Below are 26515 nucleotides of genomic sequence, written 5' to 3'. Positions count from 1 at the left end.
CAGACATCAGTTCACAGAATTTTGCGTTCGACACTGATGAAAAAGCCATACCACATTGAACTGTTGCATGACCTGCATGAAGAACAGTTTCCATCAAGCAGCAATGTCAGCAGAACTTGTCAATAAAATCTAAAATAACAGCTTAATGGACCACACTAGGAAATCTCTTTGAAAATCTTTCCCTAATTTCATAAAACTTCATTCCTTTGATGCGGGATGTTACAACAAAAATTCGCTCTTGAACATTCATCATGAATTATGAGTCTGAAAATAAAATATTAAAAAATTAATAAAAATTATAATAACATCTCAAACACATTACAAATATTTATGTTTTATGTAAAAAATAATAAATATACTTGTCGTAATGAAATTTATTTGAAAATCACACTGTTTCACCAAAATAAGCAGTGACTTTTGGGACACCCAATATTACGTATATTATTTTATAATTTATATATTTATTTATATTTATTTTTTATAATTTGCATTAATTTTTCGCAAGGGAAACTTTTTGAATACGCCCTCTAGTGGATAGTTGATTTATTTTTAATAGCAATATCGTCTGTTCACTTAGGCGACATTTGCATTTATTCAGGAACGTTTCTTTATAAAATATTTTTAAAAAAAAATGTGAAAAAGAAAACTATTTACATCAGCCGTTTTGTCTTATGTGAGTAAACTTTAACCACATTACTTATAATCTGTTTGTTAAGCATTTTACTGATAATGTCTTCCTCAATATTGACGTAAATATGAACAGCTAAAATAAATACCAATTTCGACTTTGGATGTAAAGTTAGGGTTGAGAAAGTTTGCAAAGTTCAGAATTCAGTTCAGTAAACAGTCGAGTCGAAAGCGATTAAAGGGAAGGCTTACCGCGTCTCGAATAACAGCTGAAAATTGACGTCATGGAGGAACAAAGCACCTTTCTACCAAGATGCATACTTAATTACCTTGCTTATAAAAGGAGAAATGACATGATTTGTCGATTACCGATTACCTTTGCCAATTATATTCAGTGTGGCAGTGATATATATATTTTAATTTCTCGTTTAATCTTTCCAGGTATATAAATCGAACATTTTAAGTTCATTTTTATATTTATTATTATTTTCAAAAAATAAATTCTTATTTACATATATAAATTCGTTTTATATTAAGATAAACACCGCTTTGTGTATTATTTACGTTAGAGGTTCCAAGAAAAGCGGAAATTTGGAGAAACAGAACTAAAAATGAACATTCAGACATAAACATTCTCTCTCTCCTTCGCTCTATCCTTTTTTTTTTTTTTCATATTCGCATTCTCTCTCTCTCTCGATGTCTGTCTCTTGGGATATTTGTTTCGCGAACATTTCTTATGAAGCCGCCGACGAATGTTTACAAAGAATTTTCAACATGTGAAGCTTGCACATCGCGACAGCTCAGGTAACTCATCTGCGCATGCGTGTTAGCACAACTAATTCTCTGAACTGGCGTTTCAGTGGCCTGCACGCGAGTAGAGGAGGCTTCTTCGTAGTTATTGCATACCTCATGTTTCGCGTCTGGTAACTGTGCAAGTGTGCTTGTGAACCCATTTATTAGGAGGGAAAAATAGCTGCAGGTAAGAATAAAATAAGTTATTATCACTTCTTTGTTTCGAATAGTTGGTATGTTTTATAAAAACTTCTTGTAGTTTGATTCTGAAAGAGATTAACTTAGCTGGAAATGATGCTTGGCTTATAATGTGGGAAAGAAAAGGAGGTTTAGGGATGCCTGTCTGCGAAGACGGCTGAAAGGGGAAGGAACATTGTAATGCACCCCAGTTCATAGTCAGTTAACAAAGTCAGTTTGTGCTAACCTCGGTAACGAAACGAATTGTGATTTTTTTTTAAAAAATTGATATTCAAGAAATGGTTTTATAGGAGAACAGGTGGCGCTGTGTTTGGTGAGGATAACTATATTTATTATGCCAAGTGATGGTAAAAAATAACTATATTTGGTGAAATATGGTAAAAAATAACTACAGTATGTTTATTATGCGAAGCGATGGTAAAAAATAACTATATTTGGCAAAAAAATAACTATATGTATTATGTGATTGATTATGCGAATATATATTAAAAATAACCATATTTGGTAAAAAAAATAGTAAAAAATAACTATTTACTGTTAATGATTATGCGAAGTGATGGTAAAAATAACTATATTTGGTAAAAAATTAGAAAAAATAACTGTATTTATTATGTGATTGATTATGGGAAGTGATGTTAAAAAATAACTATATTTGGTAAAATACGGTAAAACAATAACTAAAGTATATTTATTATGCGATGTGATGGTAAAAAATAACTATATTTGATAAAAAATATAGTTTTGGTAAAAAATGATTGATTATGCGTAGTGATGGAAAAAAACATAACTATATTTGGTAAAAAATAACTATATTAATCATACGATTGATTACGCAAAGTGATGATAAAAAATGGTAAAAAATAACTATATTTATTATACGATTGATTATGCAAAGTGATGGTAAAATATGGTAAATAACTATATTTATTATGTGATTGATTATGTGAAGTGATGGTAAACATTAACTATATTTGGTAAAATATGGTAAATAACTATATTTATTTTGTGATTGATTATGCGAAGTTATGGTAAAAAATAACTATATTTGGTAAATTATGGTAAATAACTTTATTATGCAAAGTGATGGCAAAAAATAACTATATTTGGTAAAAATGGTAAAAAATAACTATATTTGGTAAAATGGTAAAAATAATTATATTTGGTAAAATATGGTAAAACATAACTATATTCATTATACGATGTGATGGCAAAAAATAAGTATATTTGGTAAAAAAATAATTATTTATTATACGAAGTGATGGTAAAAAATAACTATATTTGGTAAAAATTATAAAAAATAACTATTATTTATTATGCGATTCATTATTCGAAGTGATGGTAAAAAAAAAAAAAAAAAAGGGAAAAAGTATTTTGTATTCCAACATACCCAGAAGTCTGCATCTTTCATTATATCATGCAAATTCATTACATTCATTGTAACTGGTTATGGCAACCGATATATCAGCGCTACAGCTACATTGATCTTTGTTTTTTTTCTTTCTTTATTTATTTATATATGGAGACTTTCGATCTCTCAACATGCATACCAGTGCTCACGCATGCAAACTCAAGGCCCCGGAACGTTGTACACAATTGTTTTTCTGTTCCTCATTTGTTCAGAATCGCTTGCCATCATTTACAAGGTTGTTGTAAATTGTTGCAACATATTTAATCCGTTGATAAATAAATATACGCAAATTTATGTATAATTTTTTTTTTAAAGTTAGATGTCTTTTGTTGTACAGACCGGACAAATAATTTTTTTTTTTCATTTAAAAAACGAACGAAAACGAACTCATTGAGGCAACGCCCCTCACGCGCACATATGCCTAACGGAATCAAAACTCCCACGTGTAAACAAAAGAAAAAAGTAGGTTAAATCATCGACCTCCCCAACAGCACTCTGTCTCCATCCATTTATAATAGATAATATTCTTTCTTCGTGTTCGATACGAATACCAAAAGTCACAAGTGTGTTTCGTAATTATTTTAAGAAACTCAAACAGTTAGCAAACAAAATGACCACAATACAGTAGGGGGGGGGGGGGTTACTAGATGGAAACGTGCTGTGAAGAACGTACCCTTCCACCTATCGGAGATCTGGTACAAGCATTTGAAAATATCGGCACGTAATCCTTGTCCATAGAGATAGTATGAAACTTCGAAATCACTTGCTGTGTGCTACATACGTAGACGTATGGAGGTAGAGATGGGTGGAGGTCCCTTTGAATACTTACTAAGGTAAGGAATTTGTTTATTTTGGTTCCGTGCAACCTGCCATTTGGGGCAGAACTCTTAATGATTAATAAATTCTGAGCGTAAGGACTCTGTTGTCCTGGGTTTGTCTCGTATCCCATTTTGGTGTTTAGTTTCAGTCTATATACACCCATAAATCGCTCCAGCTGAAGAAACTGCGAATCTTTGCAATAGCAAAATTTCTTATATAATGGTGTCTTATATTCAAGTAACAGATCAGTAACGCCTTATAATATATACTACGTGGCCAATGTATTGGGTACGTCCCATCATCCAAGGAATCAACTGCTCCGTCAGAGACAGTTGTAAGTCTTCGAGTCTTACTAATTATCTTTATATAGTAGTGAATATATTTTTTATAGGAAAGCTTAGATTTAACCCAATGAAAGGGGCTTAGCAAAGAGACCAAAATTCCATCAGCCTGAAAAGGCGCCGTAAACAACGAAATTTAAATAATTATTAAATTGAAGGTATAAACGAATAGGAAAAGGCAGCCACTTAAAAGTGACAGTTCTCATTGGACGATTTCAAATGGACAAGGAGTTATGATATTCGGAAAAGAAATATATGCAAATTTTCCTTCGGAACTTGGGTGTGGAATCGAGTTATCAGTGTTAATTTTGAGGAGTGAAGTAGTTTTAAAGTGTGCATGTCATGCTCAGGGCAGGCTTCGAACAGTCTTGCCTGAGGAGAAGAAATGTAAGTGGTTCAGCAGAACTGTCAATAAACATCAACAGTTTAAAAACTGATATAATTATACTTGGCGGGGGGGGGGCTAATGTGTGTGTGTGTGTTTCATTATTAAGATTGAGTAAAGGAGAAAGAATAGCAGAGATTGAATTCAATGATAGATGGTAACCTAGACAGGTTTACGAAAAATAATTTCATATCCTTAATCAGATCCATTGTGGAATTTGGATCTCCTGTGGGGAATTCGATTTCCTTGCCCTCTCTTGAATATGCGAAGATGGGAAGCTGGTATAAAATTTATTTATAAAATTTTTACCATTGTGTTAACAATACTGCTGTATTACTAAATATTTGTTTTAGAATTCTTACCAGAACTCTCAGATCAACTGAGCTTCTTTTAATTCGATACCCCACAAACCTTGGAAAATTTAGCCCTTTGAATTACTTGGTCCATTTATTGAACAAATATAACCTTCACCCTTTTATCAACTTTACCGATTTTATCGAACAGCTTCATTCCTGAAAGTTGTACTGAGCTTGTCCGGGTAGGGTTCCGAGTTGAAAATGGATTTTTGTAATGCTTGTTATCTTATTTATTTGCTTAAATATTTATGGTGTCTAGTACAGGTATTAAATTTTAACATTATGTATTCACAGAGGAGGATCAAAGGGTGACGTGAGTAATTGCAGACCTATTAGCTTAATTTTTATTTAACGGAGTTAAAGGTTAAAGAAGTAATGCCATCTAGATAGGAGTGCAGTTTTACTGCAGTCATAATAACATGGATTTGTTAAGGATCTATCTTGTCTGACCAATCTGGTTGGATACTATGATGCAGTGGCAAAGGAACTGGATGTAAAAATAGTTTTGATATAATATACTTGGATTTCAGGAATGAATTCGATACCGTTGCACATAAAAGATTGCTGTAAAAATTGGAGCAGTGTGGAATTAAGGGTAAGTTGCTGCTATGGATGAAGGAATGGTTGAGTGGGAGAAGACCGAGAGGGATTTGCAATGGACGCTGCCCTCTTTGGACTAATGTTATTAGTGGAGTCCCTCAGGGTTCAGTGCTGGACTCGCTGTTTTCTATATTTATTAATGATCTTGATGGAAGTATTTCAGACTTAATATCTTAAGTTTTCTGATGATATATGGTTAGCGAGGTGGTTAATAACAGTAATCAAGGTAAGCTACTTCAACTGGATCTAGAAAAAAATTACGCCGATGGGCTGAGAAATGGCAGATGAAGTTTAACATTGACAGATGCAAGGTACTACACACAGTTATGGTAATCCAAGATTAACATACCAACTATGTAGTACTATCCTTAGGGTAGTGAAAAATGAGAAAAGTCCTGAGAGTAATTGTGCTCTCGGTCTGAGCAGTGCCGACAGGACAGCTCATGAGATTTTGTTAATGATATACAAGAATTTTTCTAGTAGGAATGAGGAGGTGATTATCTCATTGTATAAGGCAATGTTATTCCTCATCATCTTGAGTACTGCATACAGGTCTGGAGGTCTCATTTTAGGAAGCCTGTGGATCTGCTGGAAGGGGTGTAGAGTAGGCCAACATGCTTGGTGAGGGGAACAAAAAAAGTGCTCATCAAAAAAGGCTTCAGTTCTGCAAAATTTCAGTTCTGCGTTTGGAGCAAAGGTTTCAGTTCTGCAAATTGCACCGACTAGGCATTGCGAGGTATTTAAGGCTTTGAATGGACTGGGTAATCTCAGTGCTGATGGCATTCTTCCTCCTGCTCAGGCTAAACACATAAGGAGACAATTTCAAATTGAGAAAGAATGGTTGCAGAATAGATGTGCGAAAGTTCGCTTTTTGCTTGCGGGTGGTTGATTGTTGGAACAAACTTTCATCTGTTGTTGTGGAAGTGGGTAGTCGAAATAAATTCATTGGAAGCGATGGATAGGTGACGTAGGAATTTTTTTTGGCTGATGTGATATAAGCTTGCTTTCATGCATCATTTGCCACTACTAATACCATAGTAAATTTATCTAAAACAAATAAGTCCGTATATACGTAATAAAGAGATCAGTTAGTGTAGGTAGGTAGGTAGGGAAAATAATTAAGAAATTTAGCCAAAATTATTTAAAAATCAATTATTACGTGTAGGTTGTCTCAGAAGGAGATCCCTGCACCTCTTGGACACAAGAGGTGCAGGGATTCATTTAATATCCAGTTCCCTTCCAATTTAGTACATTTTTAAAAGCATTATCCTCAATTTTTACTCATGAGATAGAAAAAGAGAATTCTCTCAGTTATATTTCCAGGTGGGGGGTGGGGGTTGGCCAATTTACGATGTATACAACATCAAACTCGAGTCGTTAAGAGTCTGTTGCAACATGTCCTCGAGTATCTAATCTCCAAGAGTCTGGATGTATATTCTCGTAGGTTGGTTGGTTGGTTGGTTGTGTAGGGTGTTAGGCGCATCAGCGACTTAGACCATATTGCACTGTGTATATTATGTCTCTAAATTGCGTGTGTTCTGTGGTCTATTTTCTGTTTGCTGGACGAAAAATTAGAGTTTCCTGGAGAAAAAAAACCATGCTACCCTTGCCTCAGACTGATTAAGTCAATCACATTGTGAAAAAGACCCATAAAAATTCCAGGCATCATTACTGGGATTCGAACTCAGGTCTTTTGCAACTGGCGTGGGGAGAATGGTGATTATACCAACTGTGCTACCTATGAGGATTATTTTTGTTGGTATCTTAGTGGCACATTTTCTCCCATACATTTCACGTTATTTCTTGTTCGAAGAAATTGCTTTTTGACTTTCCCAGGTGGGTCGTATTTCGCACAGACTTTTCTACATTTTGCAAATGGGTAATGCACTACTCCTCATAAAATAATATTCGTTAGTTTTGAGAACATGCACTTTGGAACGTGATAAGATTTAAATTAGATTTATTATACAGTAAGTTAGTAGAATATTTTCAAATTTCTGGTCGTGTTCAGTCCAATATCTAAATTAATATGCCTACGTTTCTAAATTATTGAATTCTATCATCAGATCCCACTTGAGCTCTGAAAATATTTCAATTTGGAATAACTACCATTTTGGAAGCTGGATTCTGTCCAGTTTTTCAAAGTAGCTATACATCAAGAATACCGTATATAGATTACAAGGTTTATAAGAAGATACGTAAATATTCTTGAAATATCAACCTTATAAACCCTTCTGACCCTGAGTCGCCGACTTGGAGTTTAGTTGTCTTCAGGCCGACAAACTCCAGTATGTCTGGGGATGGACTTTTCCTTCTGAAAAGTCCATCTTCCTTGACAGTATAGTGGAGTTTCGTTACTATACTATCCTAATAAATTATAATTACAAGATTATAATTTATTGAGTTTGAAATGGCAGCCTCTCTTTTAAGATGTCGTTAACTTTCTACGATTTTAGCGATATTCCTTTGCTAGCATTCTAGAGTCTCTAGATCATAGTGTCATACCAACAGAGTATCTTTGATTTCTGACAATAAATAAGGTTTCGCTCGATTAGCAGCCAACACCATCCGAGAACGTCAGCCACAACTAAGTAATAGATTTCGCTAAGATGAAAAGGATAACTCGATGACCTTTATGATCGGCCAAGAAGCAACCACATACATGCAAAGTACTCCTCCCTAATGCGGTAATATCGTGTGACGAGTCATGCATGTTGACACATTTAGCAGCAAGTCCAAGGCCGCTACTTTAATGTCTTATCCGCATACAGAAACCGCCACAACAGCTATAACTACGATACTCGCGTTTCCACGCATACTATTCCTTTTCCTCCCTCACTGAAACATGACAACCAATGAGCAGTTTGGAGAAATTCCTCTCTAACGAGACCAAAGGAAAGATAAATGACTTCAAGGTAATGATTCACTTCCGCATACATTTCGTCAACGAGAAGATCCAAGCCATTTCTCCTACTGCGTCGGCCATCATCTCTGTGGTGTCTTGATTATATTTGGCTTCACAGAAACAGCGACATATCTGTATCTCAAGATTCTCGGCACAATTGGCAGAGTAGTAGCTTTTACTATGGTAACCATTAGATTATTTTTCCTGTATAAGCGAGGATGAGAAAGTTGAGTCTCACATCAGATGTCTTTCTATTATTACGTTTTAATGGAAAAGGAACGGTTTAATTCGAGTTCTTTGTAATAGAAAATTCAATTCTATTTCGAATACCAGATAATATCCACCTCCACCGAACTAGATTTTTCTGCAACGCCATTTCTTTTGATGTCCAAATTTCTCTGTATTTAATAATTCCTTTAACAGAAAATCTCATTGTACTACAGACATTTTTCTCGATTAGAAAACTGTCGAGAACAAGTATTGTCTGTTAGAAAGGAGTAGTCTTACTGGGTTACCATGGCAACCGCATGTGTTCCAAAGTGGCTATTGTTACTGTTACAAGTTAAGTTTGATGGAAGAAAAGATTATAAAAAGGATTACCGCTTATCTACTTAATCAGAACCCAACGGAACAAAGAAGCCTTTTAAAGAAGCCGACAATTTGAATTATATTCAAAATGGCCGTGTAAAAAGTACAGGTTTACAAAATCGAATTCCATCAGTTATCGTAAAACTTTTCAAGTTAGCGCAAAGTTAATTTTGCGACACTTGATTTTATCGTTTAAAAAACGTTATTTACAAATAATATATTTTATTAAATATTTTAATTTAATAATTTTTAAGACATTGTTATCTCTATACATTAAAAAACTTTCCCTCCTAGTGATATTTATTCGAGCCAATAGGAGAAGAGGGCGGGGCAATTACGTCACTACAAAAGCGCAGGTAAATAATTACATAGTGATATTTATTCTACCTTGATAATGCTGCGTGGTGGGGGTGGGGTAGCCAGTGGGAGAAGAGGGATGCGGGTCACGTGGTACAACTGGGAAGAGCAATTTCGTCACTACAAATTCACAGGTAAATAATTACATAGGTCATTTCCTGATTAGATATTGATCAGTGCGTTTCGACAGGCGTGTCGTTTACGTAGAAAAGATTTGACTTACTCCGTCATACCTCTACATTTTACATAGAAAAGCGTGCGCGTAGGTTGGCGAGCAGGGGGCGAAGCCTCTTAGCTGGTTGTTATTATGGAAATAGCTATCACTTGGCTGACTATACCAAGACTCACTCTCTTCTCTCGTCCTCATGATGATCAATTCTTTGCTAACTCGAAGTGGTTCATTTATGATATTACAAAAATAAAGAAAACACTGTTATTTTTCATTTTAAGCACTTGGGGACACGCTACACACACACACACACACACACACACACACACACACACACACACACACACACACACACACACACACACACACACACACAACAACAACCCGAAACAATTTGCAGTTATCTTTCTAAGAAGTTTCATAAGAAAATCGAGCATCAAATTACAACTTGGTCCTTATGTTAAAAGACTGACAGCATGCCTGAGGCACTCTGAAACGCCCTTAGCGGCCGTTAATTAAAATTGCTACCAAGTAATGTTGGTGATTGGCACGTCTTCGCAACTATTTTAGATACCGTCATCAAGGACATGCATTGTGAGGCGGGCGGCTTCCTTTTCCGCATCTTATCAACTATTGGATCTAACACACACTCACTCACTCGTTCAAAGGATGGCAGAATTATCGAAGTATTGCATTATGAAGTTTCTTTCGACACCTCATTTGCGTCTAATTATAGCGCAGGATTAAAATGGAGGAACTGCAGCCCCTAACCCTGACCTTGGTGCCTTTCTGGACTTTGTCTTGTTCAGTTGATAATACTGGGAAGGTCTCTTCCAGCATTTTAGTCCCTAGAACTGAATAAATACTTTATCTTATACGCGCGCTAGTAATTTTCGATTCACTCGCTGCCATGAAAAATTCACAGCCCTTTGTTCACTGAACACTGTGCGTGTGGCTGCCTAACAAAAGTGCAGAAATTAACCTTCCTCCACTGCGAAGAACATCTTATTGATGCTATAAAAGACAGGATTTAATAATTATAGCAATTAGCAGCAGAGAAATCCGGTTGCACGGTATGTTGTGAAGTGCAGCAAAAATAGATAATCATTGCGATTTAACAAACTGAAAGACGCATGGTCACTGATTTTAAGAGTGATGGATATTCCGTTGGTGGAGAAAACAACATGGTTCAGGCAGTAGTTGGGATATAACCAGATGCGCCTAATGAAAGCTCTGCCTAAAACAATATCACAGAAAAGAATGAATCACATGGTGCCAGCAACATCATGGTTGGGTCATCGAAAATTGGCAGTAGATTTTTCTGGTTGAATGACTCATGCTACCCTTTGGCGCATGCAGATGGCAAGGCAGTTGTTTATTCCAAACAATACGGGTCAGTAGGTTTCTCAAGTAAGGTGGAGACAACATGGACCCAGGACTCAAAAAAAGAGCCCTGACGCTATATTACAGGACAACGTTTCTCCCAGCAATTACTTACGCCTCAGCAATTTGGTTCCCAAAAATTGCACTGGCAGTGAATAGAAGAATTCTGAACATGATCCAAAGGACCATACTCTTAACTACGACGCGTGCGTGTAGTACAGTGAGTACTCCAGCACTACAGGTACTCGCTGGAGCGCTTCCTTTGGACCTGGAGGTCGTTCGCACAGGTCTGCTATACTTGCTATCCAGGGGAGTGGTGGCCACACATCTGGACTACACAACTGACCCAGCGAACAACCTAAAAACGGAAAAAACTAGATTACAGAACCACCTGCTAAAATTATCGCAGAGAAGATGGACGGAGACCACCAAGGGCGAGATAACCAGAAGATATCTACCAGACCTCCAGAAAATCTACCCAAAACAGCCGACCTGGTACTTCCCAGGGTACCATTTGACATCTCTAATAACAGGACACGGACCCTACAATGAGAAGCTGCACGAATTCGGACTCACTGAGGACCCCAACTGTACGTGCGGGGAGACAGAAAGCTGGAATCACATAGTGTACGAGTGCCCACAATATGAAGACCTCAGAGGGGTACTTATAACAAAAATAAGATACCTACCAAAAGGATTGGAATCCCATTTCATAGATACTGAGGATGAATATAGAGCATTATCCCAGTTCGCACAAGACCTCTTCGTCAGAAGAAGGACATTAATCACCATCTACAATGACTGACATCAAGTACCACTATTGAGACACCAGCCAGCACAATGTAAAGGCTGCAACTAAAGATGAGGGACACAAGCACAAGGACGGAGCTTGCCCCATGAGTAAAGAAACTTGAAACAATAGCTGCCAATAGCCATATGGCGATCTGAAGAGGGCACTCTAGCCCCCTTCACCTTTATACCTACTTCCTTGGGGGGAGGGGGGACATTTTCGTCCTCCCCTCCTCTCCACCCTATATCTTCTACTCTGGTGGGACATGGGCATGTCCCACTGAAAACTGGGGCTACCTACTCTATTGGCCCCATATTTCTGTCTTTCTCCCCCCAGCCTTCTGCCTCCCCCCTCTCTATCTATACGCTAGCGAAAGCCCTACATACCAAAAACTTAACATATCTAAATTACCTTACGCCCATAACTTGGCCTAGCAAAACTAAGCGATTCTACCCCTACGTCGACGCGTTTCTTTTTTTTTTTTTTTTTTTTTTTTTTAAGGTCCTAGCCGCCGAAATCTCAGGAAATTAAGTGGCAGGACCTGCCAGAGTGAAACAGACTACTGGGTTCCTGGTCTCCCTCCACGTGGCGTAAGTGGGGCAACGTTGGGCCTCAGTAGGGGCCCAGCGGCTAAATGACCAGATGAACAACGGTACAAGGCATCACACATATACAAAGTCTATACACTTTTAAATCTCTGGCTTTTCCAGTCAACTGGTTCACCCACAATGTAAACTACTCGGAGATGGGGGAAACCCCTGGTGCCGTTTGACCCTAAACACACTTTAAACTTTACCGACAGTATTAGCGGAGATGGGGGGAAACCCCTGGTACCCTTTGACACTAAACACACTCTACACTCTACCGACAGTATTATAGCTTGAGGACAGTTTTGTTGGAAATCTCGGGACCCCCAGTAGGTGTGCGACAATGCCTGATGTGTTAGGACCAGACCACCTGAACATTGTTTCAGATCAGATACACCAACTTTCCTTTTCCAGTAGGGCAGTTCACACGGTTCAGCGACTTCCTTCGTAATTTAGTCTGGCAACTCCACACCGACTCAACCCACTTGAACATGTAAGACTGAAGGTCAAAAAGAACAGGCATCTGTTATATGAAAAACTCATAGTTACATGGTTTTTCTGTGAAAAAAAACCATGTAATATTCCCGAGACCGACTAACTCTGCTGCAGTGTGAAAAACGTATCTACAACTATCCAGAATATACAGCATCATAGGCTGCATCTCTCAAAGATTTCACTGCAAGTGAAAGCCGTTATCCGATTCGCGAAGCCCAACACATTAGAAGGTATTCGTATTTCATTGATCAGTGAATGCACATGAAATATGCGTACTTAGTATGGTAACATACAAGGAGAGGTTGAAAAGTTTTTAGCCTGTTATAGCAGAAATGCTGGAAAGTTGTGAAAAACCATTTATTTTTCAACATAATCCCACCCACCCCTTAAGTCAAAACACTTTCTGGCACGATCCGCTAGCCTTCCTAACCCAAATTCAAACCAGTTGTTGACTGCATCTATTACAGTATAATCACTGTTGAATTTCTGGCCTTCCAAGTCCTTTTAGAGACTTGGAAATGGAAAATAGTCCGATGGAGCCAAATCTGTTGAGTAGGGCGGATTCTGTAATAGTTGACTGCGCACACTGCGCAAACGCCGTGTGCACCGGTACAATGTCTTGATGCAAGATGACTCCTTTGGCAAATTTCTCTCCCTTCTTGAGCTTTAATTCCTCGCGGAAACATCTCAGTAGGTTAGAATAATACTCGGTATTGATAGTGGCAACTTCTTCCAGGAAATCGGTCATGATAAATCCTACTGCATCCCAGAAGACGGATGCCACGATTGTCCCAGCGAATTCTGCACTCGAAACTTTTTAGGAGGGGGGGGGGTGAAGGAGGATGCTTCCGCTGTTTAGATTTGTAGTTTGGTTTCACAGTCGAAGTGGTGCACCCATGTTTCGTCCATAGTGACATGCCACTCCTAAAACTCAGCTTCATTAGCTCCAAAATGCTGCAAAATCTCATGATAGCAGCTCACTCTTTCCCGCTTCTGATCTGCATTCAGCACTTTAGGCAGCCACCTTGAAGAAATTCTTCATTCCAGAAACATTCACCACAATATAGCGAGCGAGCTCATGGGAGATGTTGAATGTTGCCTCAATGCATGATTATGTCATGAATGGCGTCCACAGTTGCAGTATCTACACGGTAACAGCCCCCCCTCCACTGCGGGATGCATCTTCAACCCTGTCTTGTCCACGCTTAAATTCGGCAACCCAGATTTTGACCGTGACGTATGAAGGACAAGATGCGTCTAATATTTGCTGCATGTGTTCATAAATTTCTTTCTGCAAAATTCCCTTTAAATGAAGATACTCAATGACTGCACTGTGCGTGAATTTCTCAATAGTCGCCATCTTCATTGACCTTCACACTTCGATGCCCTTTGTAAAGGAGAAGAATACAGTTACGAACCTGAAATTTTCTGTGAACACACAAGAAGAGTCGTAGCACAGATTGGCAGCTTGTATTGTCTTTCATGAAATCCTTTATGACCTGTATTGGGCTAAAACTTTGAACTCCCCCCCCACCCCCAGTATATAAAATATAATTTATTAACACAAAATGGATCCTGCAATCTTTTTCTGGACTTCATTACACATGCATTACCATAAAATAAACTAAACATAAAATAAACTAGCTGATAACATTGCGCCCTCTGTGCATTTGCGCATCATTTTAAAGGATTTACAAAAGACGCTAGATGCTAATGTCTGCATGCTCTTTTGGATTTCACTTAATAAGAGCATTATTGAGAACTCGAACATCACTCACTGAAGCGTGAACATTCTCTGAAAAGGAATTTGCTATATTTAGCTTTTCAAAACCTGTTCGCGATTTCGGTTTTAATTACTTCTGTCGATAGTTTTTTTTTTTTTTTTTTTTTGTAATAGTTCTCTGCTTAATTTGAAGTTTAATGATATTGCCAGACAATTCACCAAGCGTTCGAAGAGAAAGGGTGTCTTTCTCTCTTTGTGAACTTGCAACTGCGCAGTCTCGTGGTAGGCTCTAGGTACGAAATTTTTGGATGCTCCAAGTTTCCCCCCCCCCCCCACTCCCAGAACTCTAGCCGGTGAACACATAAAGATGATTAGTCACCCCCCAGTTTTCGGTGTGTGCCTATTTACAATAATGTAATTTTTTTTTCTTTCACGCGCAATAAATTAATTTTTTTTTAAATTCAGATTTAATTTAGAAGGTAAGTAATAATAAAAAGGATTATATCTATGTTGAGCTGGTTTTTTCGTATATGCAGCTCCAAAAATTCTTAAGGAAAAAATATAACAGTCCATCCATGATGTGTTACCATGGATACGAAAGAAATGACGTATGAAGCTATTTCTTTTTCTCCTATAGGTAGCGTAATTATTCGTTGATATTATATGTAATGTTAATCACTGCATTGCTGTTTTGTTTCGCGACTAATTTAAGCCAATTACACGTTTGTTTTGTTGAAAAAGAAAGGAGAGAAACGCGAGAGAATTGCATCGAATTTTGCCTTTATATATTTAATGACTGCTACACATGATTCTTTGGTACGATATGCAGGAGCGGGCCGTCCTAAGGGTGTAAGGGGTGCACTGCACCCGGATGCCCAAGGGGCACCTGAAAACCTGAAACTTACATACACATATGAAGAAATTTTTAAAGGGACGTGCCAAATTGCGATTGGCACCCGGGCGCCACATACTCTAGGAATGCCCCTGACGATATGACTCGCGGTGTTTCGTTACACGGAGATTTTACTGTGTTTCTACGATTTATTCGACTTGCGCTGTAAATCGTGTCGCCACTGTTTTATACTGCGCAGAAGAGACTTTCGTTCCAATGTAATCGTCGGGAGCATAAAGAGAAAATTTATTTTTAAGAGGCTGACGTAACCGAGTGGTTAAGGTGAGTACAGTAGTGTATGCGTTCCAGTTGACTGTGCTTCAAGCTCATGTGACTACTAAATATGGCAATGTTCTTGTATTCTGCGTTTTGGAAACGCTGAGCCTATATGCCGTCTCGAAGTAAAATACAAAAAAGATAAAGTCTATATATGATGTATGAGGCTCTTCATTAAAGAATGATCATACTTTTTTTTACAACATTCTTTTTTTTAATCATCCTCCGTAGCCGAGTGGTCAGGAGCTGGAGTGTAATAGCACACGCTCTTTGAGTAAATCGGGGTTCAACCCCCTGCCTGCTAAATACGATGATCTGTCAACCCGCACTGGATCAGCATGGAAGATTATGGTCCTTTCCCTCAACATTTACTTGTTGAGAAGACCTTCATCCTACAGTGGATTGACAAGACAATAGCTGCAGATTTATTTATTTTGATGGTCCTTTTCAAAGTAGTCTCCATTTGATGAAATGCGCTTACTCCAACGTTTCTGCCTTTCTTCAAAAACATGGTGGAATCCATTTTTGATGTGTTTGAGAATCGCCTCCAATGTCTTGACAATTTTGACTATTGGAAACGTTTTCCTCGCAGCTCCTTCTTTAACTTTGGAAATAAAAAAATCGAGGGTGCAAGGTAAGGGCTGTTGGGTGTTGAGGAAGACATTTTTACATTAATGCTGGCTAAGTACTCGGTGACAGTATGAACAATGTGAGGTTTCACATTGTCGTGATGCAGCATCCACCCACCTGCGTGCCATTGTGGTCATTTGCCATGAATGTGATCCCACAAAATGTACAGTACAGTCTGTAGGGTCAGTACAGTCTGTTTTAAGGTCCCGTAACAGTCACATGACATGACACAACGTGCTGGTAAGCCATTCCGTGAATGTCAGAAAGATATGACCATAATCTTTCCTGCAGAAGCCACAACTTTTGCTTTCTTCGGTGTTGCCGATGACAGACTTCCGAACAGAGTTTTGTTGCTTACTCTCTGGGTCAAAATGATGAAGCCATGTCTCATCCGCCATTATCATCTTATGCAGAACCTCACCATCTTCAGTAACCATCTGTTGCAGCTCCGGACAAACCTCCATGTAAACTTGCTGTTGCTCAGGTGTGAGTAGTCTTGAAACCCAGCTTGCAGAAACAGGTGTCATAGGCAAATGGTCATGGAGAATACCGATCGTGTTTCCTACTGATATTCTCAACATCTTTAACAGTTGCCTTACTGTTATATGACGATCTTCTCTTACGATTTCAGAAGCGGTGTTTATGCTTCCTGTGGTAACAGCAATGGTTGGAGCTCTAGGTACCTTATAGGTGACATGATTGAGGTTTATAACGCTCTGAGAGGGGTTTGTAAAATGAATGAAGGAGGAATTTTCACTGTTACTGTATAAAGAATTCCAGAACTAGGTACCATAAATTCAAATTACAGGGGAAGAGCTTTAGACAAGGAAGTTCTCTTTTAGCCAGGTGTGAGTAGCCTTTGTGAGTAGTTGATTGCTAGAACAAGTTGCCTTCGCAGGTAGTTGAGGCTGAAATATTCAATGAATTCAGAGGTCAAGTGGATAGTTGCCTATGTGAGGGAGGGAAGCACATAATTTGTATTTTCTTAATCTACATTTTTTTTTTCAGCCAGTTCAGCAAAAGCCTGGGCTTCCTTTTATTATATTCACTAAAAAGGTTAAATATGCACTAAAATATACTAAAATATGCTGGTATATATACAATTTTTACATTTATTACGCATTTATTACTACTAATTGAACCACGATTTCTTTGTATTAAACATGTTAAAGTAATGAAACAGTCTATGAAAAATTTTGATAGTTTTTTAAAAGGTTTCCTTTTCAAACTTACACCTGGAATAATTACAAGACAGTAATTTATTTCCCAAAGTGATCCATTGTAAATGTGTGGCACTTATCGCCCAAGATCATTTTATATGCAGAGAATTACCTTTTTATTTCTACAGAAGTTACTGGGCTGAGCTTTTGAAGTGGAAATCCATTTCCTTTCCCATCTATAAATTCATATATTTTCTTTAAAATGTGAAATCATGAGTTCTTTTCTAAAACATTATTGTATGCTCTTCTTATTTCTTCTCCTATGCCTCCAGCCACGGCTGAAATTTGCAATTCAACTTTTTCCATCTCTCCAACTGCGCTGCTCAAAGAAAGTCCCCATATTTCAAGTTCGCTTATACATCTAGATAACAAGCTGAAATGGGTCTGGATGAACGATAAATGTATTCTAGCCAAAGATTCAGAAAGCATTGCCTTAGCAATAGCTACTGAATGCGTATTATCCAGGGAATCAACTAATTCTTTTATAGAATCAAAATATTTAGCATGGACCGATGCTGCTTGTAACCATGATCCCCATCTTGTGAGAACAGGATCAGGTGAGAGAGGAAGAGTAGGTAGCATATTTCTGTAAGTTGCTATTCTGGAAGGCGATTTTCACAAAATATTCTTTATACTAGAAGAAATAAGTTTGTCAATTTCGCGAAAATTCTCCCGAACTGCCTCTACCAACCTATGTAAGCCATGGGCTAAGCAAGTAACATGGGTTAGATTAAAACGTTTCACATGCCAATTTGAGAACCTTTCCCACTATCAGAGAAATATCATACGTTAATGCCACGTTTGGTCTTAAATTCCTCAGCTGAGCTAGAAATAGCAAGCAGTACGGTTGTTCTTGAAAAATTATGATTATTCGTTATTGAACAGATCGTATATTGAGTTACGATATTGAGTTACATATGTAAATTAAAATAGGTCAACAGACTGAGTTGGAGCAGAGAGGATGTTGTCCGCTCAGTAATCACTCCACTGGTTTTGCAAAATTTGCTGAATACAATTGTTTTGGTTGTTATCGAAGTCCATGGAAAGCATTCACTCAACCTCCATATTTTTAATCTTATGGAAAGCCTACCGGGCTAGCCGGGTGGGTAAAGTGCTTGCCTGGCAACCCAAAGGTCGCGGGTTCGATTCCCGCCTCGGGCTTGGTTCAGAGTACTGCAAAAACTTTGGGAGGTGTATTATGGCCACAGTAGCCTATGCGCCAAAAAATCACCCTCCATATTTTTAATCGTATGGAAAACTTAGTTTCTGATTTTAAACAAGGCTAATTTTTACCCCTTCTTTTTTTCGCAACATCTCTTCAGATCAGTCTTCTCAATTCCAGGCACCATATTTAATGACGAAATCCTGCAGATAATTTGTTATGAGCACGCATATTTATTTTTAGCTTCTGCAACTCGTCAGATTTGTGCTCCATCCGCTGCATAATGGCTTTGACAAAATTCTACGCAATGCTTCGGTCAGCTGTCATTCATTGTTTTCGGTTGTCATAGCAACTTAGGTTAGCCAAGCTAAGCTAATATAGTAGACTCATTACTTTGCCAACATTTTGCTGTCAGCACCTTCAGCACACTTCTCTTGATATCATCGTTCATTTTTTCCCAAGGCGATTTATAAAATAAACAAAAGAATGTTTGATATTAGAATTTTTTTTTTAGAATTCTTTCGAGAATTAAAAATTTATATAATCCTAAACAGGAATGATCACTAAATCTGTAAATGAAATGGAAGTCAATGGAATGTCCCGAACTATAGTCTTCCTTATAAATCTTAGGTAATTTTGATACTGTGGATACTGTGATGTGCATTGAGGCGCTACATTTAAGTTTTTGGACTTGCAGCACAGAAATGTATTCCATACCACTGCAGTCACTGGGAGTGGGTACCAGATACACTGATCTGAAAAGCATCCGAACCATGTCTAACTGACTAGCAGTGAGTGATGCAACTCTCACACATCCCCCATGAAAGTACAGTGGTTTCATCACTTGTTATTACTCGTTTGGGGAGATCTCCGTTTGAATCCCATCAGAGAACGGAGAATTTCGTTCCTAAAGACAAGTAAAGCTGCTAGAGTTGATGGCATTTGCCCAATAATTTTGAGGAAGGCTAGAGAGTGTATTGAATAACTGAAGTTAATTATGAGGCCATCATTGAACTCGGGAGAGATTCCTGTGGATTGGAGAACCGCCAGCTAATCGCCAATACATAAAGGCGGTTCTAAGAGTGAAGTCGGTAGCTACAGACTGGTTAATCTGACGTCAATGGCAGGGATAATCTTGGAGGCAATAGTTAAGAGTGCAGTCTAGGGACGTTTAGATAGAAGTGGAATTCTGAAGGACATAGAACATTTGTTAAAAGAAAATCATATTTGGCTAACATGGTAAGCTATATTAGCATTAGCATTAGCATTAGTAGAGGCATATGATGCAAGAAAGCAAGCTAATGCAGCATCAGCAAAAAAAAAAAAAAAAAAAAAAACTTCCACTTCATCCCTCCCTTCGTTCGAAATACCTGTCCAGCTGAGCCTTAAATTTATTTAGGCTATCAACTTCCACAACAAGGGATGGAAGTCTGTTCCACCAACCAACTACCCGCTGGCTAAAGGAAAATTTCCTCACATCTATCCTACATCTGTCTTTCCTCAATTTGAATTTATGCCCTCTCAGGTGATTATTCTGAACAAGAGACAGAATCCCATCAGCATTGAGCATGCTCAAACCATTCAAGGCTTTATACACCTCTATCAGATCACCTCGCCGGTGCCTAGTCTCCAGACACTGTAATTTGCAAAACTTAAGCCTTTCTTCGTAAGAGCACCCCTTTGTTCCATTCACTAATCTTGTTGCCCTTCTTCGTACTCGTTCCTATATACAGAGAAGGACCTGTATACAGTACTCAAGGTGTGGCCTGACCATTGCCTTATACAAGGGAATAATCACCTCCTTATCCCTGCTAGAAAAATTCCTGTATATCATTGATAAGACACCATGAGCTACTCTTGCAGCCCGTCTGCACTGCTCAGAGAACTTCATATCTGCCTGCACAATTACCCCCAGGTCCTTTTCATTCTCTACCTCTGTCAGTGTAGTACCACAGAGTTGATACATTACTCTGGGGTTGCTGTTTCCCATATGTAGTACTTTACGTTTGTCAATGTGAAACTTCATTTGCCACCTCTCAGCCCATCTGCTCAACCTTTCCAGATCCTGTTGCAGCTGCATAGCGTCAGTAGTGTCCTTAACAACCTTGCCAACCTTTGTATCATCTGCAAACTTTGACATTAAGCTTGATATACCATCATCAATATTATTTATAAATACAGAAAACAATAATGGACCCAACACTGAACCCCGAGGGACTCCACTAATAACATTAGTCCACGATGAGCAGTGTTCATTGATTACCACTCGCTGTCTTCTCCCCCTCAACCATCCCTTTATCCCTAGCAGCAATTTGCCTCCAATGCCACACTGCTCCAATTTGTGCAGCAGTCTTCCATGTGCAACCGTATCAAAAGCCTTTCTAAGATGCAAGTATATAATATCAAAGTGATTCCCTGCATCCAGTTCTTTTGTGACTGCATCATAATATCCAATCAAATTGGTAAGGCAAGACTTCCCCTTAACAAAACCATGCTGTGTCCGAGCTATAACTGAAGTATTGTCCAGATGATCCTGCAGTGCTTCTTTAACCAGTGCCTCCATTAATTTTCCTGGAACAGAAGTTAAACTCACAGGTCTATAATTACTTGTGTCAGCCTTTGATCCTCCTTTGTGAATTGGGGTCATTTTGACACAGTTGCTCATGAGCTAGATGTGGGTAAAATTTTCGACATTGTTTATTTGGAGTTTAGCAAGTTATTTGACTCAGTCCCTCATGAGAGGTTACTGTATAAGCTGGAAAATGTTGAATTACTGAAAAGATTGTAAGGTGGATCTCACGGTGGTTGCAGGGTAGAAAGCAGAGGGTTATGATTAATGGATATTTTTCAGATTGGTGTAACGTCAGAGGTGGGGTTCCAAGGACATGGGAACCACTGTTATTTTTAATTTTCATAAACTAATCGACGAAATGATAGAGGGTGTGATATCAACATTTACAGACGATATCACTATTGGGAGAATCGTTCATAATCAGTGCCAAGCAGCGCTCCTTCAGGATGACTTGAATAGGTTTCAGGAATGGTCAGAAAAATGTCAGCTTCATTTTAACAGCAAAATGCAAGGTCTTGGAAATAGCAACCCCAAAGTAGTTTATAAAAGAACTAAAAGCTCATCCACTTAAAATCTCAATCAATAAATAAATAAACACATTTTAAGATCCTTAGCCGTACCCCTCCATCTGACAAGTCAGATTTAGAAGTGCACGTTACCGTCCCTGCCCAGTGGAGGCGGACCTCCACTATTTAAAACACCAACTGAAAAAAACTTCAAAGCATTTACTAACTCTCATATTGTTGTATGCATTCACAATGATATAAACTGTAAACTCTAAATTCAATATAAATTAAACATTGTATAAATTAAACTTACAAGAATATTTTTTATATATCAATAAATAAATAAAATTCAAACTATCATAAAACTTATAAATTATAAACTCACAATTAAACATATATACAATTCTACAGCGCCCCTCCCTGCCTTCGCAAACCGACAGCAGTTGCGAAGTCCAGGAAGATCCTGTATTTCTCTATATCTACAAAAAGCTTGCAGCATCAGTGCCAATTCTATTACCAATCCTTCCCTCAAATCCTCATAATAAGAACAGTGGCTCAGAATATGTTCGGTATCTTCTATCTGTCCACGTACACGTAACAAATTATTCTCAATACCTAATTCTACTAATCTCTACTTAGACTATGCCCTGTTACTAGCATTGTAGTAAAGACTCCTAAACCTGGCCAAGTATTATTGTTCTGTAAAGCTTCTTCTGAAGATAATTTTCTTTTGTTTATATTGGCAAATACAAACCGAAGAAATTGATCGACTGGTATTGCTGCCGCTGGTGGAAGTCAACGGATCTGTGAGGAATTACAGCCCTCAATCCCTAAAAGCTCAAATCAGCCATATTTGTTGCAAATTGCTAAGACATCGAAGCTGCAGGCCTCAAGGACATCCAGAGTAAGACAAGCCATACTCGATGTCCTTGAACATTCTCGGGAAATGCGATTGGCAGCAATTTAGCTAAATATCTGAACAGTTCGCATCGATCTATTCGAAAAGTAACTCAAGAAGGATGTTTGGATAGTTCAAGAAATATCCTGAGGTCACTATGAAAAAAAAAAAAAAAAAAAGTTTAATTTTGCAAATGGATATCGTTAGTGCAAACGTAATTATGAGTATTTGACCTGTGACAATCCAGAGTGGAAAATGCAATTTTCAAATAATCCACAGGTTACTGTGTGAAAAGTTATTCATCAAGAAAGATAGCTCCTTTCTCTGTTTTCGAATCTAATGGTATCTGACAAACATTGCTTTCAAGACGTGTTGGAAAATTAAATCGATGAAATGCCTTTAACAGTTAGAAAACGTTTCTGGCTCCAACAAGAATGTGCACATCTTATTTAACCCGAGTAGTCAGAGTAGTTAGGAGAGAACACCAGGGGCAGATGGACAGCATATCATGGTACAGTTATGGGCCGCTCCTTATTTTTCATCCTTAATTTCTGTAGAAATATTCAAAGTGTTGTTTACCACAACAGACATCGGGCAAGAAACCATTTGAAAGACAATATCACACAAAAAGCAGAAATCAGTAAATTCACTTCAACTTATTTCAGAAAGTTATTGTCAGCGCAATCAATCGAATAATGTGAAAAATGAGAAGACTTGAACATCTAATATAAATATCATAAATACAACATTAAGTTATAAATAAATTTTTCTATATCAAAGGATTGTCTGTGCGGGTGCACAGTGGTTATAATCACCGTCCTTTTATAACACCAGATGGAAATAGTAGTAGTAGTAGTAGCAGTAGTAGTAGTGGCATGTGATGCAAGAAAGCAAGTGTACGAGCTTATGCAGCATCAGCCAAAAGGGGGAAAAAAAATCACACCATTCCCTCCAAATGCCTGTCCAGTTCCTCCTTAAATTTATTCAACCTATCAACTTCCACAACGACAGATGGAAGTTTGTTCCAGCAATTAACCACCCGCTGGCTAAAGGCAAATTTCCGCACATCTATTCTACATCTGTCTTTTCTTAATTTGAATTTATGCCCCCTTAGGTTCGTAATCTGAACAAGTGGAAGGATCCCATCAGAATTCAGCGTGCTCAACCCATTCAAGGCCTTATACACCCCAATCAGATCACCGCGCAGGTTCCTAGTCTCCAGCCACTGAAATTTGCAGAACTTAAGCCTCTTGGTAAGAGGATGAGAAATAACCCAGGATGACGAATCCCGTCAATTTAGAGAGAAACTTTTATGGGCGTTATATACTCTGTGACTGAATTAGTCGGTCTGAGGCGTGGATAGCAGGATTTTACCCCCCCCCCCCAGAAACTCTGGTTTTCCCTCCAGCAAAACAGGCAAATCGTCCAGAGAATACATACGCCATTTATGGACATATTAATTACACGTGTTCATATGAGTTCTTTCTCGTGTAGCTCTGATGTGAGAATATATCAAAGGATTTAGTTAAATAAAATAATTAAATTTTCCTACGGCAACGAAAATTTTTACAATTTCTACACTATATTGCCAAAAATAGCCGCACGCCCATTTGGATTTGGAAAGAATGAAACATGTCTAACATTCAAGATGCCAATGACACATACCTGCCATCCAAGCATCAGGAATTCTTATAAAACCAATTGCGCTTAGAATAAAAGCAGATCAACGAAATACAGTAGATGGGTCAAGGCGTCGAGCTTAGGGACTTTCAACGGGGAGTTATCATAGAATACCATGTTTGCAATCAATCCATTCTGCCGTTGTAGCAAAACTAGAAAACCCTCGATCAACGATGGCTGACGAGAGAACAGATAGAAATGCTGAGAAACAGAAATTGACACAAGGGCGCTCTTCTGAGTGCCCTTATGCCAATTTCTGAGACCGACTAACTCAGCCACGTTGTGAAAATAAGTGGTGGCATGGCATCGGATTTTACGGATGCCATGTCTCTACTTATAGAGCTGCAGTTTATTAATTATGCAATGCACAATACATGTAATTGGCCTCTGGAATTTGAAAGCTTTATTATGAGGAGTGAGGAATCACTTTACATGATTTAACGATGGCTGTCGGTTTTTATCTGGCCGATATCTGTAGAAAGATGGCCGTTGGATTTTATCTGGCCGATACCTGTAGAACATTATTTTCCAGAGTGCATCTTTGATGGAGGTGCGGACACCAATTGGGTTTCTCGTTTAGGCTTGGATCATTGGTCGTTCCTGGAACAGTGTTGTGCAGTACATTGGCATTGTTGACAATTCCACTCTTCCTACACTGTGGTAGCAATATGCGGAGGGACATTTCTCTTTAAGCATGACAGTGCACTAAATCTTTGTTTAAAGACACGGGTTTGCTAAAGGTTCATTGGTTGTTGTAGGGTTTTAGTAGCATCAGCAACTAGGGCCACATTGCTCCGTATATATGTCTGTAAATTGCGTATGTTCTGTGGTAGAGTTTCTGTTTACTGGATGAAAAACTCACGTTTCCTGGAGAAAAAAACATTATACACTCATCTGAGACTGACTAACTCAGACACGTTGTCAGAAAGGCCCATAAATTCCTCACGTCATCGACGAGACTCAAACTTAAGTCTTTTCCACCCGGTGTGGGGAGGACGGCAATTCTACCCACGAGGGTAAGGTTTATTGGCTCTCCCAGTGTTCTGACCTTAACTCCATTGAACACCTTGGAGATAAACTGACTTTGGGAGAGACCAACATTCTCGCAGTCAGCAGCTGCATTGAACGAGGAATTAAATATTTATCAAAATAAAAGGATCTTTGGAACATGCAAGTGTTCACTTACCTTTGGAAATATAGTGTATATAATAAATATACAAGTACTGTTACGGAATACAGCACGTTTGTGCTTTGATATTTCCTCTGAAAAAAAACATATAACGAGAAATTATACATCCTGAGAAGCTGCTACTATCCTTGCAAGATCTCAGTTTGATAATCTTATTATTAAAGTTTACTGCTTGCACTAAAAGATGCAAAGAAAGGAAAGAGTGAAACGCTAGTCTAATATGTGCTTCCTAAAAGGATTTGTTTAAATGGGCTTGATTTTTTTTTTCTTTTTATACACTAAGCTTCCAGTCATTCTTGACTTGTGACTAATAACCTAGATGGACCCCTACGACACTTTATTGCTCGGATTTTGGATAAGTAAGGCTACCTCCGGCTTAGCATTAGCATTAGCATTAGTAGAGGCATTTGATGCAAGAAAGCAAGCTTATGCAGCATCAGCCAAAAAAAAAAAAAAAAAAAAAAATCCACTTCCACTTCACCCCTCTGTTCGTTCAAAATACCTGTCCAGCTGAGCCTTAAACTTATTTAATCTATCAACCTCCACCACAAGGGATGGAAGTCTGTTCCACCAACCAACCACCCGCTGGCTAAAGGCAAATTTCCGCACGTCTACCCTACATCTGTCTTTCCTCAATTTGAATTTATGCCCTCTCAGGTGATATTTCTGAGCTAGAGGAAGAATCCCATCAGCATTGAGCATGCTTAAACCATTCAAGGCTTTATACACCTCTATCAGATCACCTCGCTGGTGCCTAGTCTCCAGACACTGTAATTTGCAAAACTTAAGCCTTTCTTCGTAAGAGCACCCCTTTGTTCCATTCACTAATCTTGTTGCCCTTCTCTGTACTCGTTCCAGCAGCTCTACATCCTTCTTGAAATGAGGCCTCCAGACCTGTATACAGTACTCTAGGTGTGGCCTGACCATCGCCTTATACAATGGAATAATCACCTCCTTATCCCTGCTG

At 38.3% G+C, this 26515-nt stretch overlaps 1 protein-coding gene across 1 annotated transcript in view; it reads left to right on the top strand.

Annotated features, from left to right (window-relative positions):
* Positions 1 to 1504: 1504 nt before the first annotated feature.
* LOC150079841 (tumor protein p53-inducible protein 11-like) overlaps positions 1505 to 26515 on the top strand; it is a 176447-nt gene continuing 151436 nt past the window's right edge. Inside the window, exon 1 of the mRNA XM_090382797.1 lies at positions 1505 to 1606. The gene's annotated coding sequence lies outside the window, so the exon portion shown is untranslated. The remainder of the gene's footprint in view (positions 1607 to 26515) is intronic.

The sequence above is a fragment of the Mastigoproctus giganteus genome, chromosome 10 (assembly GCF_048544385.1).
Source record: "Mastigoproctus giganteus isolate SK-2022 chromosome 10, ASM4854438v1, whole genome shotgun sequence".
NCBI classification, from domain to species: Eukaryota; Metazoa; Arthropoda; class Arachnida; order Uropygi; family Thelyphonidae; genus Mastigoproctus; species Mastigoproctus giganteus.
This window is presented reverse-complemented; position numbering and strand designations above follow the sequence as displayed.